This window comes from Ambystoma mexicanum, chromosome 12, assembly GCF_040938575.1.
Source record: "Ambystoma mexicanum isolate Mex_15411 chromosome 12, UKY_AmexF1_1, whole genome shotgun sequence".
NCBI classification, from domain to species: domain Eukaryota; kingdom Metazoa; phylum Chordata; class Amphibia; order Caudata; family Ambystomatidae; genus Ambystoma; species Ambystoma mexicanum.
The window spans coordinates 946,082,079-946,096,425 of NC_090936.1; the positions used below are offsets into that span (position 1 = coordinate 946,082,079).

Here is a 14,347-nt window from a genome sequence, read left to right on the forward strand (position 1 = left end):
ACATAACATCTTGTCCAATTCTCAGGTCTTTTTTAGAAAAGGAGTATTGACTATCGACCAGGCTTTTAGGCTGGGCCTTATCCTCCATAAATGTGTTACACTCCGATCCCTGCCCATCTGCCTGCCGTTTGTCGACCTCCAGACAGAATTCAACAATGTTCCTAGGAACAAACTATGGAAGGCTTTGATCGACCTTCAGGTCCCTGTATCTCTTATTAAACCAATTATGGCTCTATACTCTGACAATCATGCATATGTAAGATGAAATGAAGGGGGAAACTTAACAAATCCATTTGAGGTTAATATAGTGGTAAGACAGGGATGCATCCTGGATCCCCTTTTATTTATTCTCTATTTCAAGAGCTTTGTGGCTGATATGTCAATACTAACACTACTAAATTGGGTGCAGCGAAATTGAGTCTTCTGCTATTTGCTGATGACCCAGTACTTCTCTCCAAGACCCCCAAGGGTTTACAACAATGGCTGACAACCTTTGGGTTGCGATGCTTGGCCTAAGCTTTGACCATAAATGCATCCAAAACGAAAATCATGGTGTGCTGTCCCACATCTGGCTCATTTTGGACCAAACAAACATTTTATCTGAATAACTATCTGCTTATTTTGGTGGAGAGTTTCGAGTTGTTGGGGTTAACTCTTGCAAAAAATCTAAAATGAAACAAACTATTTGAAAAAAGCAATCTAATAGTGGCCAGACAAATTAACGCGGTGGCCAGCTTTCAAGTGTGATTTAGAGGGAGGTCTGTTTCCTCCGCAATGGTGATATACAGGAGCCAGGCTGTCCCAGCCATCATCTCCAATGCAGAATTATGGGGTCACATGCCAACTGTTTCCCTTCAGATAAGGGAAAACACATTCCTGAAATGTCTATTGGGCCTATCAGCTAGTGCTTGTCTACCACAGTGTCTCTAGAGCTTGGCCATGTAGAAATTAAATATGAGGTAATGCTGAAACCTTGGTTGCACTGGATAAGGATCTGGAGCACTACGGAACTTATGACATATAGAGAGGGCCTAGTAGAGGTCTAATCAGTGGAAGGTGCACAACTTTTACCATGGTTGAAGCATGTCAAGCAGCTGCTTATGATCTTAGATCTTGATTCCCTGTGGCGTGATCGTCAAAGTATAAATTCCCAATTGAAAAAATTGTTAAAGATGAAATTTCATGATTGGATACTAGAGACACTACTGTATAGATGGTATATGGGAATATTATCTTCCATATATATTGTGGTTAAACCTGACATGGCGGTGGAGCCTTATCTTGATTATCCAGCAGGGAAAACAAATAAATGCTTGATCAAAAAACTTCGACTGGGTATCCTCCCACTTGCAAAAAATCACGAGATATTGGGGAAAAGGACTGTCTCCATATTGTCCAAAATGTCCCACCCTAGTCGAATACACAGCACATTTCATCTTCTTTTACCCATTGTACACAAATCTCAGAGCTAGATGGTTGAAGCCACTACTCATCTTGCATGCAACCAATTTCACAAGAGGATCTCATTGTCATGAAATTATGCTTGTCTGTTCATATTTTCGATGTAATTTTAGCAGCTGCATCTTTTGACACACATATTGCGGAGCATGAGGGAGAGAAGTTTGAATTGCAGGTCAGAAACTAACAGCCGAACTGCCTCAGACTCTAAGCAAGCATTAGCCTCAGTTAGTAATCCAGCGCTAGGCTCATCAGCCTGCACACCATGCAGGATGTTGTGTAGGCTGCCGCAGTAGAGTTAAAGATAGTGTCACCAGCAGGAGCAAAGAAAATTGCAGACTTCCACCACTTGCTGATGCCACTTACCTTGTACCTCTGACAGACAATGCTCTCTCCCCTACTTCCTACTCTGCCTCTGGCCCTTTGAATACTACTGGCTCTTGCCCTCTATGAACCCCCACTGCATCTGCCCCCTGAACTCCTTCTACCCCCTTACTCTAGTGGCACCCTTAACCCTATGACTACCCCTTGGCTGTCACTTCCCCCTTTGACTAAATCTGCACCCCTTTACAGTTTCACCCTGCATTGCCCCCTGTTTGCCCCTTACCCTCTGTAACCTCCATTTTACTGGTGCACAGACCCCCCCCACACTCCTGATTCCTCATTCCTGGCCCCACCTTCCCCAAGTCAACCCCTCCCCATCCTCTGGGACCTCTACCCCCCCAGCTCCAGTACAACAGCCAATTCCCGGCTCCGGTGGCCCACTCCACACAGGACTATCTTTCCTCCTTCTCTGCCCCGCAACACTGTGCACCCAACAGTGATGTGGACCAATCTTGCTGCCCTATTGCCTATCGGCACAACACACAGATTTGACAACATGGATTTACAGGTTGAAACCTACATGAAGACACCATGGGAAAACTAAGTGGAGGAACATTTGCTGAATGAGTTTGGAGCTGTCAGTGCAGTCCGCAAAAGACTAGAAGGATGAGAAGGAGGTCCTTTTTGCAAAGTTGCAGCTTAACAGTTAGGTTGCCAAGGCTTTGGATTCTGGAGTCCAATGACTCTGCAAAAGGTACTGTTTCGCTTGTCTGCACCTACGCGTTGGGGGGTCAGTGTAGTATCTGTGGGAAAAGCAGCGTTGTTGCCTTTGTTAACAGAATTTTCTTCAGAGTATTTTTCCCTTTTACGTCTAGCACAGACTTTTGAGACAGCTTTATTATTATGCCTGGTAAAGCGGTGGCTAAAAACAAATACTACTATTTGAGTAAGAATAAGCCATTTGGGAATGTAGACAAGACTCTGAAGGTGATAGCAGCTCACCAAAACCCTTTTAACATTTTCCATATCACCTTGGAGGAGATGCCTCCTGAACACATGGTCAATAACACGACAGCCCTCATTCTGAGTAGGGCGGCAAAGGATACCGGCCACTGGTAAGGAGACTGGTGCCGGTAATCCCTTACCACCGTACTGTGATGTCCCTTAGCGGGCCCCTTCCTTAACGCCTGGTCTGACCAAGTGTTAAGGACGGGACCTGTGAAAGGACCTGGGCGCAAATAACGGGCTTGGTATATGCTGGCCTGTTATTTGCACCCTCCCCATTCCCATTGAGCCCTATGGGGGCTCAAATGGGAATGGGGAATGGTTTGGTAAATGGGGATTTACCGGTCCCTCCAAGGTCGGAATGGACCGGTTAGTCCCCATTGAACTAAACCGGAGTCGGTACCGTTATGGGAGGCAGTCATGGCGCAAATAGAGCCATGACTACTACCATACTCGGAATGAGGGCCAACATGGCAAAATTACCTCTTTCTTTATGCCAGAGGGAGACAGGGAACAGGGGCCAATAGCCCCCTGGGAAGTCAGCCACCTACCATGCATAGACTATTGGGGGAGCAGAGACAGAGTGTGGGGACTCATTGGGTGCATGATGACAGCAGTAGGAACTGAGCCAACACTAAATCAATTACAATCAACTTAATATCCCACAACCGCATACCCGAAGCATCCCCGGGTAAATGGTAATATGCTCATTTATTTGCTATCAGTGTGATTTTAGCAATTATTAGTGTTTCACCAGTGGGGTATACTGTATACAGTCATGTATATTTACATCTAACCAGCACTATCTATTTTAAAACCTGCAACACATTTTCCTAGCAGCATGAGTGCCAGCATGTCTCCATTGCATTTGGGAGATGCTATATCAGTCCTGTTTTTTCTTTGCATTCTGAGAGTAATTATCCTTGAATTGCCAATCATGAATCCAGAACTATAAATCTGAGAATGCAACAATAAAACCAGGACTGGATTATCATCTTCAGAATAGATTAGGGCATGTTAGCATCCATGTAGTGGTCTTATTAGATCACTGCCCACCTGCAATAAGAACATGTCATTATTACCCTAATGTAATATTATTTAACAGTTCAGCTGTGTTGGCAAACTGCATGTTGGCCTGCCAAAGCCAGTCCAAAATATTGAAAGCAGGTCCCTGAGCAGAATACCAGCTGTCACTTTTCAGATCCCTTCATTCTGAACTGCCTACCCTTTACAATTCAATATAGTTAACTAAGAATAAGATATATTTATTTTATGGAAGGATGTTTATTTAAAACATAGGGCCTCATTAGGACCCTGGTGCTCACGTAATGAAGGGTGCTGGTACGGGACCGGCACCCTTCATTATGGAAGCACCGATTACGAGGGTCCCTTTGCGGGACCTGGAACAGATGTCTGGTAAAACCAGACGTCCTTTCCGGGTTCTGCGAGGGGAAGAGGGCGCTAATAACGGCCATTTGTAATGTGCCCGTTATAACCTCCCTCCCCATTCCCATCGAGCCCTATGGGGGCTGAAATGGGAATGGGGAATGGTTCCTTCCAGGAGGAATTACCGGGTCCTCCAATGTTGGAATGACCCAGTAATTCCCCATTGAAGGAACCAGTAATGGAGCGCAGCGCTGTTAGCACCATGGCTGCCTCCAAACTCATAATGAGGCCCATAAAGTGCTGTGAGTACAGAAGACAATATTCTGTTGCAATCTACACATCTAAAAATAAAGCAACTTGCAAAACTAACATATTTACACCCTTTAAGAAGAATTGGTTTCCAGCACAGAACAAGCTAAACATTGGTGTGATTATTTCTACAGTACGCTCTCTCTCTGTATTCTGCATATCTGCCATTTGCGTGGCAACGAGCATATGTTTTTACAGGGGTTTGGTTGATGTTCATGTCATGCTTAATGAATAGTTACTCTATCATCTGCTAAAGATTTTCTCTGCCTGTTCATTGTGAGGGAAACATGTGAGATTGGAGCCTATGATGGCCTGTTCTCTGCTTGAGGGAAACGTGCTGTGTCTGCTATGTCCCATACACTGCCCCTTTTTATGTGAGGCAAGCTTGCCCTGCGGAGGGTCAATGCTGATTTGCCCTGTATGAAGAAATTGTGAATTGATGTGGCCCATGCTGTATCTATGAAAGAAAGCCTTTTACTGCTGCTGCTTATGCTGATATGTTCTGTGTTTGACGGAAGCATGCTTGGCTGTTGCCCATGCTGTACCAGTTCAATGTAAGTGAGTCTTGCGCTGCTGCTGATTGCGCTGATCTGTTCTGTCTTTGTTTTTTCTTTGGGGATATGCCCAATCCCCTGATTGAAGGGTTGGGCTCACACAATGTTCTCACTCCTTTGGTGAAATATAGGACCACTTTAAAAACCTTTTCCAGGGCCACATTTGGTTCCCAGTCCAGTCCTGGTCGAGAGACTATCAAAAAACCTAAAGACTGGGTACACAGATAAATAAAGAAGAAAGGAAGGAACAGCCAAATAGTAGCAGTAACCTAATCTTTGAGTTGCTTATCCAGGATGAAAAACATATTTCCCTGAATAGACCCAAGATTCTTTCAATTCTCGCAATCCTACCAGACCTGCCAAGTTTAACAATGCAAGATTTTAAATGTGTGCATCTTTTTGATTGCAATGCACTTGGAATCTGTGAGGTATTTTTTTTCTCAGTTTGCTAGAGACACAGTTCTAAACAATCAAGCAGAGTTGATAAAAAGCGGCTGCGACTGTTATCAGAAGAGTGATTTAAATAAAAAAAAACAGTCAACAATGGATTACCGGACGGGCTCCTGAACTCTTTAGACATTCTCTGTACAGAAAATGAAGATAGACAGAGCCACGTTACTATGGAAATTGACCAAGCAGCCTGGGACCTCCTGTCCTCACTCTTCAGAAGATTTTAATCAAAATAAACATCAAGATAACAATCAAGAATGCAGGATTTTTTCCTGCTAAAAACAAGTGGCTATAGAAGGTTTATGGATTACAATTCGATAGATTCTTGGGACATGTGCAAGTGTATATTCTTACAGGAAACCTGGCTCCAAAAGTCTATCTTGCTGGACGGTACATCATCTTTGAAACTTATGCCAAAAGAGGACAACAGGGAAGACATTTTTGAGGACTGATGATTGTGATAAAGATTGACCAGCTCCGATCTGCAATCAAATCACACTCAAAATCTGACTCTATTCTCATAGTAAAGATTAAGGAAACATGCAAAGATCTGATTAACAGAGAAATGTTGCTGATTAACATATATTTTAATTGGCTGAAAGCTGATATAGACACTGTGCTATCTGAAATTGAGGACAATCTCATAAAATGGACTGATAACACATCAACCTATAGTCATAGCAGGAGACTTAAATATGTCTGCCCTAGTATAGAATTTGGAGTAGACCCATTGGGTGATAGATCACTTACTTCAGAAAAGGACCATATTGGGCAGAAAATAGTCTCACTTTATGGCAAGATGGGGTTTTTTGCAGTTAAATTCCTAGCAGAGACTTGGGAAGACCCTTCCTACGTGGTTTGGTCGGGGATCCTCTTCAACGATTGATTACATATTTACAGTAAGTATCAGTTATTCCCAGATCAAATCCTTTGAGGTAGTTAACACACGCAAGATCTACCATTCTAAATTGGTCGCAACGTTCATCCAAGTATTCACAACCTTTGATCCTAGAAAGTCTCACTGCCAGGATTTGATTGTTAACTCAGCAGGAAATATAATTTCTGAGTTTGTAAAAAAACAAGTGAGTTTAATAAAACACTGGAGACCTTGAAAGATCTTACCAAAGTCTCATTGCTCTTGGAGAACAAGAATCTGCTTGAGCAGAAGCCCAACGTCTTTGATCGGGAAATTAGTCTAAAGAAACTGACATTGAGGACAGCCACTAGATTGTGTAAAAAGAACTCCAGCAAAAGGCCAAAACAATGGCAACTCTTAAAAATGGCTTTGAGGGATGGTTGAGAAACCACAGACTTTCCAAATATATACAAATTAATCAGGATTCAATAAAGGACATCTTGAGTTGTGATTTGCTGTCTTTATGGTGGAAATTGAATGCCAGTGGCTTGTCTCAATTGATGACTCAGACAAGCTGCATGTCAGAGGAAGACTGCTTAAAACATCTCTATTCAGTCTTCTGGACTCACTTTCCTAGCAAACAAGATGAAGAGAACAAATCTCATGCCTGTGGACCGAGCGGTCTTGTCAATCCCCTTTTGAAAGACAACATTCCCCTTTGGTCGGATGTCTTATGTCACCTTTTTAGTCAGGTGGTAAATAGTGGTGAATTTCCAGTCACCTGGCAATAAGCAATAATGATTCCAACCCAGAAAAAGGGGCAGAGGGACGCGCTGACTTTGACAGACCGATTTCTCTTCTTGACATATCCTCCAAATTATTACCCAATTTTGTCTTAACAGAGGTGACTACTTGGGCAGAAACAACAAGGAGACTCAATCCACTGCAGATGAGCTATAGGAAAAGGATGAGTACTACGCTCTCTGGCCTAACTCTACAATCCTGTATAGCCCAAGCCAGCCCTGGAACTGATAGAACTCTATATTTAGAGGTTTTAGATCTTTAGTCAGCTTTGGACAATGTAAACAGTACTTCACTGTGGGCCAAATTGTCCAAATGGGGCATGCCAGCTGGACTATTAGGGATGATGCAACTACTGTATGAAAACAATAGTATAAGTGTTAATTGAACTCTGCAGGTGACGTCTTTAGGGAAATTATGGTGAATAAAGGGGTGAGACAGGGATGTGTGATGGTCCCAATTGTATTCAACTTATACATTTTGACTCTTGGCCAGATAAAGAGCTAAGCAGCGGATACCCTCCTAAAATAGGCCAACTTGGGGTGAGCTGCATTGGCTACGCAGTCAACCTAATCTTATTGGACTTTACACCCGCAGGTCTGCAGCAAGTTCTGAATGGAGTTTTGACCTTTTTTAAATGATAATGGTCTCATTCTAAATGCAGCCAAATCTAAGACCATCATATTTACTAACAAAAGGAAGACCGCGGGGGTCATTACAACCCTGGCGTTAAGGGTTTAACAGCGCTGTAAAAGGTGTTGGCGCCCTTAAACCCTTAACGCCTGATTGCGAGGTCCCTTTGGGGTAACCGACCTTAACGGCTGGTATTCCCCCATTCCACCATGGCGGACTCGTTACAACACCGGCACCAACCATGGTGCTAATAGCACCATGGTTTAGCGCCGGGGTTGTAATGAGGGCCCGAGAGTTATTTGTGGACCTTTTCTGGCATAAAGGTACCTCAGGTTGATGCATTTATTTTTCTAGGTTTTTGTATTCACCAATAAAAAAATGCATTTACACTTGAACCTCAGAATGCATCATAAAGTAAGAACCTGCATAGCAATGATGAAAACGGTGAGGTCAAGATTTTGTACATTTTCACTGGCACCTCTGCTTCAATTCTATAGGCTTAAGGTCACACCAATCATTTTGTATGGTGTCAAACTCAGGGATTTCAAAGACAGAGGGTTTATAGATTCATTAGAAGGTTGGATTCTGAGAGAGGACTTGGGCATACCCACGTTTGTGTACATTAGTATTTTGCGCCTAGTATTGGGTCTACAATCCTGGTGGTCCATGTACCAATTAAAAGCATAAGATTGTTTGCCACAATTACAGATGAAGAACAAAATGCAATGTCACCTCACTTTGAGAAGCAGTTTCTCTAATTCGAACAATGCAATCATAAATCTGGGAAGGAGATGTAGGTTTTTCATGGACAAAATGGACTTGTCAAACATAGGAAATGTCGAAGTCTTAAAAATAATTGTGAAGAAATGGGATAGGATTTGGGACATCCAAGACCTACAGAGACTAAAAAAGTATCGGACCTGAGCCCATCTATATTCTTCTCAAAAACAACTTATATCTTACCTCAAGAAGTTTCCATCAGCCAAGTACCGACAATGGTATCTAAACTTTAGGCAACATTGTTTAGCCACTATGGAGATATTAGGTCCTCAAATACATAGTCAATCTGAGCTTCACAATTGTCATTTCTGTAACTTTCAGGCTCCAGAAACTCTCATCATCTGGCCATAGAATGTACATACCTTATGAAGGACAGGATAGTAGCTTTTGAGCCCTACATTCACTCAGTGACAGCAGTAATAACAGAATAATTCTTCACTAGGTTTTTGACTGGAAAGTAGGTCTCACTTCTATTGGCACTGGTCAAGTTTTTAATAGTAACATTTGAACATCTGGACATAATAATCACAGAGGGAAAACTACTTCTGGAGTCTTGCACCTAAATCATAGTTCAACTAGGATTCAATATTGCTCTCTTAAATTTACAGCACAACACCTTTGAAATGGTGTTTGTAGGAAAACAATGTCTTTTTAGGGAAATAAATGTTTTTATTATAGTAGTCTCTTTCTTAGAAGAGGATTTACAGGGCAAAGACAACTACATAGAGTTGCTTGTGCAATAAAGTGGCTGTGCATCCTGCAAGAATTAGACAGATTTACTGTTATGGTAATTGTATGGGAGTGTATATTTAAGAAAGAAATGTTTAGTGTATTGATATTTTAAGGATTGTTAACTATTTTGTATTGATTTTGATGTATAAGGTATCTTCTATGCTAAAAATGCAACAAAAATACAAAATATATATTTTTTAAAAGTATTCTCTTGCTAGTCTTTATGGTGTATCAGCTGTGTGGGCAGAGTCCTCACCTCAGTCATTGTGGTTACTCGAAGTAGTGAAGGGGAAACTTCCTGTAGTCAGGAAAAGACAGCTTTGTAGGAGAGAAGGCTGTATTAGTAAACAGACGAGAAGCGAGAGAAGTGGAAAGCAATGTGCCACTGCTATGCTCGAATGGTGGGAATATCTCAGAGATAATGGCCGGTGGAGTGTTTTTGGATAAGATGTTGTCTTGTGTGTATGAATGAAAAGTAGAGTAGAATTGAAGCAAACAGTGGAGGGAGGTAATTGCAGTGTAAACGAATATGGTGAGTGAGTGTGAAGCATGCCTAAGACATTGGGTAAGGGTAAAAGGGGAGTTATTTGGATGAAATATCTGTGTGCCGCAGGTTCGGCTCTGTATCAGATTTTTGTGAAAATCTGTTTTGATAAACTTGGGTTGAAGTATGGAGACTCTGATTAATCGTTTGTGCCATGTGATACCTGGCTATAAGGTGAAAATCTTAAAGTACCATACAGAATGATTGCAGTAAAGCTAGGGTGATATTATTAATTGCTGTCCTGTTGAGGGAACCTATGATACAGGGATACTGGAGAATTTGCATTCCTTCTTGACGATAAAGCATAAGGGCTCGAAATTAGATAAGTGGCTAAATGTTTTAGAACTCTGACAGATGTAAGCAAAAGGCGGGAAGGGCCATAGTGTTAAAATCAGACAGAGGGGCCAAAAAAGGAGGGAGTAGGAGTTCCCTCTTCACCATTCTCATATGGGTGCTATCCTTCATCACCCCCAGAACAGTTTACATACCCTAAGTTCATACCTCCATTTTCCCCAGCTGCTACTCCCGTGGGTATGAGATGGACACAGGTAGCGCCTCCATCAGCTGTGATTTCTCGAAATTGGGATCTCAAAGGAAGTGGAAAAGAGACTCCTTCAATGGTTAAGGCTGTAGAGAGGTTACGAACGGAGAACGGGAAGGGAGTAACTCCTTCGACTGCTAGATTAGCAGATGGGTGAAGGGTTAAAGAATGAGAGGAAGTGAGACCAGCAGATAGAAGTGGATTGAGACTCAAGAATGAGTAAGAAGGAGGAGGACAGGCCTTTTACTACTGCGATAGAGGATAGGATGCAGGAAGTGGTAGAGACATGCAAGTGGGAGAAAATGAAAGAAGCGCTGAGGCCAGCGGAAGAAGAGATAGGCCTGCTACAATGGCAAAGAGATGAAGAGCCAGAAAAGGAGGACAGCCAGATAAAGGATGTAGAAGAAGGAAGGTGGAGGGATGTAGATTGCCTTCACAGAGGAAGGTATTGTATGCTTGACTCCAGGGATGTATCCGGTAAGGGAAGCAGTGTGATTTCAGAACTATTGTAGCAATAGCATGATTAGGGGGGTACCCATACATACAACATTTTCTCTTTGGATGGTTTTGTTGAGTTGGGTCCTCAGGATCATTTATTTTTGGCTGATGTGATGCAGGTAGTAACTCCAGGTACTATTGTCATGATTCTCTTAGAGTGTGTAGTAATAAAGAAGAACAGGGTGGTTCTCTCAGGTACAGATGAGGATACGTGGAGAATGGCACACAGTTCTGTGCATCAATCTGAGCTTGTCGCTGAGGGACGTGTCCATCAAGCAATTGTTCAAAGACACTGAAGACATAGGAGAGATGGACTGTGACATTGGGGTGCCTTGCCAGATAGCAATAGAGCAAAGGGAAGTATGACAGACCATGCTCATTGTTAGACATACATCGCCATTTTGGAAGGAGGATTTGGGAAAAGTGGCAGACCATTTGTGGACCAGTAATCCTCAGGATGTTGGGCTGCTAAAATGCATTGGAGTGGTTAGGATAAAATTGAAACCCGGTGCAATATTACCATGGGTTAAACAGTACCCCATGTTTAGGGAGGAGGACAACAGGAATTACGAGACCATTATGTTGTGGTTGAAGCAAGGCATAATACAACCTTCTGTGCCCCCTTGCAATATGGGTATCTACCTTGTGAAGAAAGGGAAGGGGTCCAGTTGGAATATGGCCTAGGATTTGCGCCTCCTCATTAATATTGTTGAGGTGGAATTTCTAATCGTACTGAATCCTGCCACCATTCTCTGTAACATTCCTATGGGGTCGACCCAATTTAAAATTTAAAAAACACATTTTTTTCTGTTCCCTTGCACTCTGATTCTCAGTTCTCAAAGTATTTATGTATTGTGGTTGGAGATTTGAGCACACAAGGTTGCCCTGGTGGTACTGCACAGCTCTGAATATTTTAACAGGATGGTTCAGACGGATTTGGTGAATTTAAATGTGTCCAGTACCGCTATTCAGTACGTGGATGATCTATTCGTTTTTTGACCCACCTCAGAGAAGCAGTGACGAGGTGACTCAATGACGCTCCTCACCCTGCTCGTGGGCAAGGGGTACAAAGTGGACAAAGAATGCCAGAGAGAGCCACTGCAGTTCAGAATACGCCTCAGCCAGTCACAGTGAAACAGATGCAGCAGTTTCTGGTGCTCGGTAACTATAGTAGATTATGGATATTTGATTACTCTAGTTATGTGAGGCCCTTACTTCAAGGACTTAAGCAAGCACAGAAGGTGAGAGAATTCTGAAGAAATGGGGACTTGTTTTCGGGAATTGAAGGCTGCGATTATTAATGCTTCGGTCCTTATTGAAGCACTGACCTTTTCAGCAGAGATAGGTTTGGATAAATGTGCTGCCCACACTAACCACACTAATTCAATAGCTCTCTGGAATGATGCCTCAGACAAGGAAGTGAAGGAAGCAGCATATTTACCTTTTACAGATAGAGTTACCAGACCCATACACTGCAGTCTCAGTGCTACAGATATATTTGAAATGCAAGGGAAAGCCATTAGAGAAGAACAGGAGCTCTAGAAAAAGAGAGGATGTGTTCTCTCACCAACAGATTTTCTCTAGAGACAGGAGGTGATGGTGAAGTTGAAGCTACTTCCTTTGGATCTAGAGCAACTACACTACCCGTCACATACTTCTTGATGACAAATTGCAGCAGAGCTCTAGGAGGACTAGTTTATTCCTAGCCTACAAGAACGGGTAATTCAATTTGTGGGGAATTGTGTAGAGCGCAAGGAGTTAAATCCCAGAAATAACATGAGGTCTTTGAGGGTGGCTTGCCAAGGCCCTCTGGTCCATTCAGGGGTCTTCACATTGATTTTGTGGACATGTTTACGAGGCGCAGTACATTCAGATATTTAATTGTTGTTGCTTCTCCATTGTCTCCGTGACTTGATGTTGGTCCCTGTGTACATCCCAATGCTAAATCAGCAGCAAGGTTTTTAGTGAGGGAGGTGTTTCCGCGGTGGGGAATTAGTGAGGTTTTAAAATCCAACAATGGAACCCAATGTTTTAATGCCATTTTCACAGAGATCACTTTACTATTAGGGATAAAGCCCAGGTGGTGCTTGGTGTACTACCCACAGGCAAGGGGATGAAGGAAATGCTCAATGGGGTGCATACTCTGGCCAGACTCCCTGGGTCCCCTTCCCTAACCCACCTGTGAGACAAAGAACCTTGGGATCATCTTTGACTCCTCTCTCTCTTTCTCTCCACACATCACAGACCTTGCCAAGAAGTCCAACATTCAGCTCCACTTTCACAAGGGCATTCTAACTTTACTCACCTTCCCCCAGAAGTTCAACGTCTCCAGAGACCTGGTTCTCTCTAGGCTAGACTACAACAACAACAACCTCTTCCTCAATTTGCCTCTTTCCTCCCTTCGTCCCCTTCAACTAATCCAAAATAGGACTGCAAGACTTATCCTTGGCCTCATGTCCAGGGACCTCATCTCTCCAGTCCAAAAATCTCTCTACTGGTTCCTGGTGACCGCAATGATCAAATTCAAAACCCTTTATATCCACAAGGCTGTCTGGGGCCTGGGACCTCTTTACATCCAGCTTTGCCTCCCTAAATACCTCCCAGCCAGAGTTGTTCAGTCTTCTGGATACAACTCTCTGCCGGTCAAATGTTTCTCCAATCAGAGAGTGGGAGGCAGACCCCTTTCCTTGGCTGGCTCCTCCCTCTGGAACAGCCTCTCTCCTCCCCTCAGACTTGATTCAGATCATCTTAAATTCCTGAAACTTCTCAAGACTTTCCGTTTCTCCTCTTCCTTCCTTCTTCCCCTCCCATGCTAACCCTCCCTATGCTGCTGCAACTGGGGCCTGGTCCATTCAGAGTAATACAGGGGACAGACCACCCCCTGCCAGTACCACCAGCATCCTTTGCTAGCACTTGCCCACAGGCTCCCTTTCCCAGACTAGCCTAACTTGGTCCTCCCTGTCCACTGCATGTATCCTCTCTCTCCCCCTTTCCCCTGGCACCTGCCACCTTGGCCAGCCCAGAACTTCCTCCTTACCCCCACCTGGGGGCACCCCACTGCACTACTCTCTGTACCTCCGCCCCTTACATTTACCACCTTGCACGGTAGGATTTTTACAAGGCAAATATAACCGTTGTTGTTCCACTTTTGGGATGCTCATGTGTCCCGTCCTCCCACATCTTGTGTTGTGGCACCTGGAAACACTTGTGTATAGACACCATCAAATATCCAATACAAAAAATAACATTTTTGTGTATGAATATAAATGCCTAGATTTGTACATTTTGTGTAAATGAATATGTTTTTGGTGTCTATGGTCTTTATGTCATCATGTCTGAGGATGGCAACCATTGTATATGCACAGCATATACAACTTTCTAGTTTTATAAAGTCTGAGGAGAAAATGTTAAGGGGAAAAAAAATGTTGACAATGATCTTTTCAGATAATTGAATGATGAACTAGAACCCATAATGA

The 14,347-nt window shown here is 43.1% G+C and overlaps 1 long non-coding RNA gene across 1 annotated transcript in view; it reads right to left on the minus strand.

Annotated features, from left to right (window-relative positions):
- The window catches only part of LOC138514127 (uncharacterized), a 198,354-nt gene that overhangs the window by 119,100 nt on the left and 64,907 nt on the right, over window positions 1-14,347 (minus strand). The gene's annotated exons all lie outside the window — the stretch shown is intronic.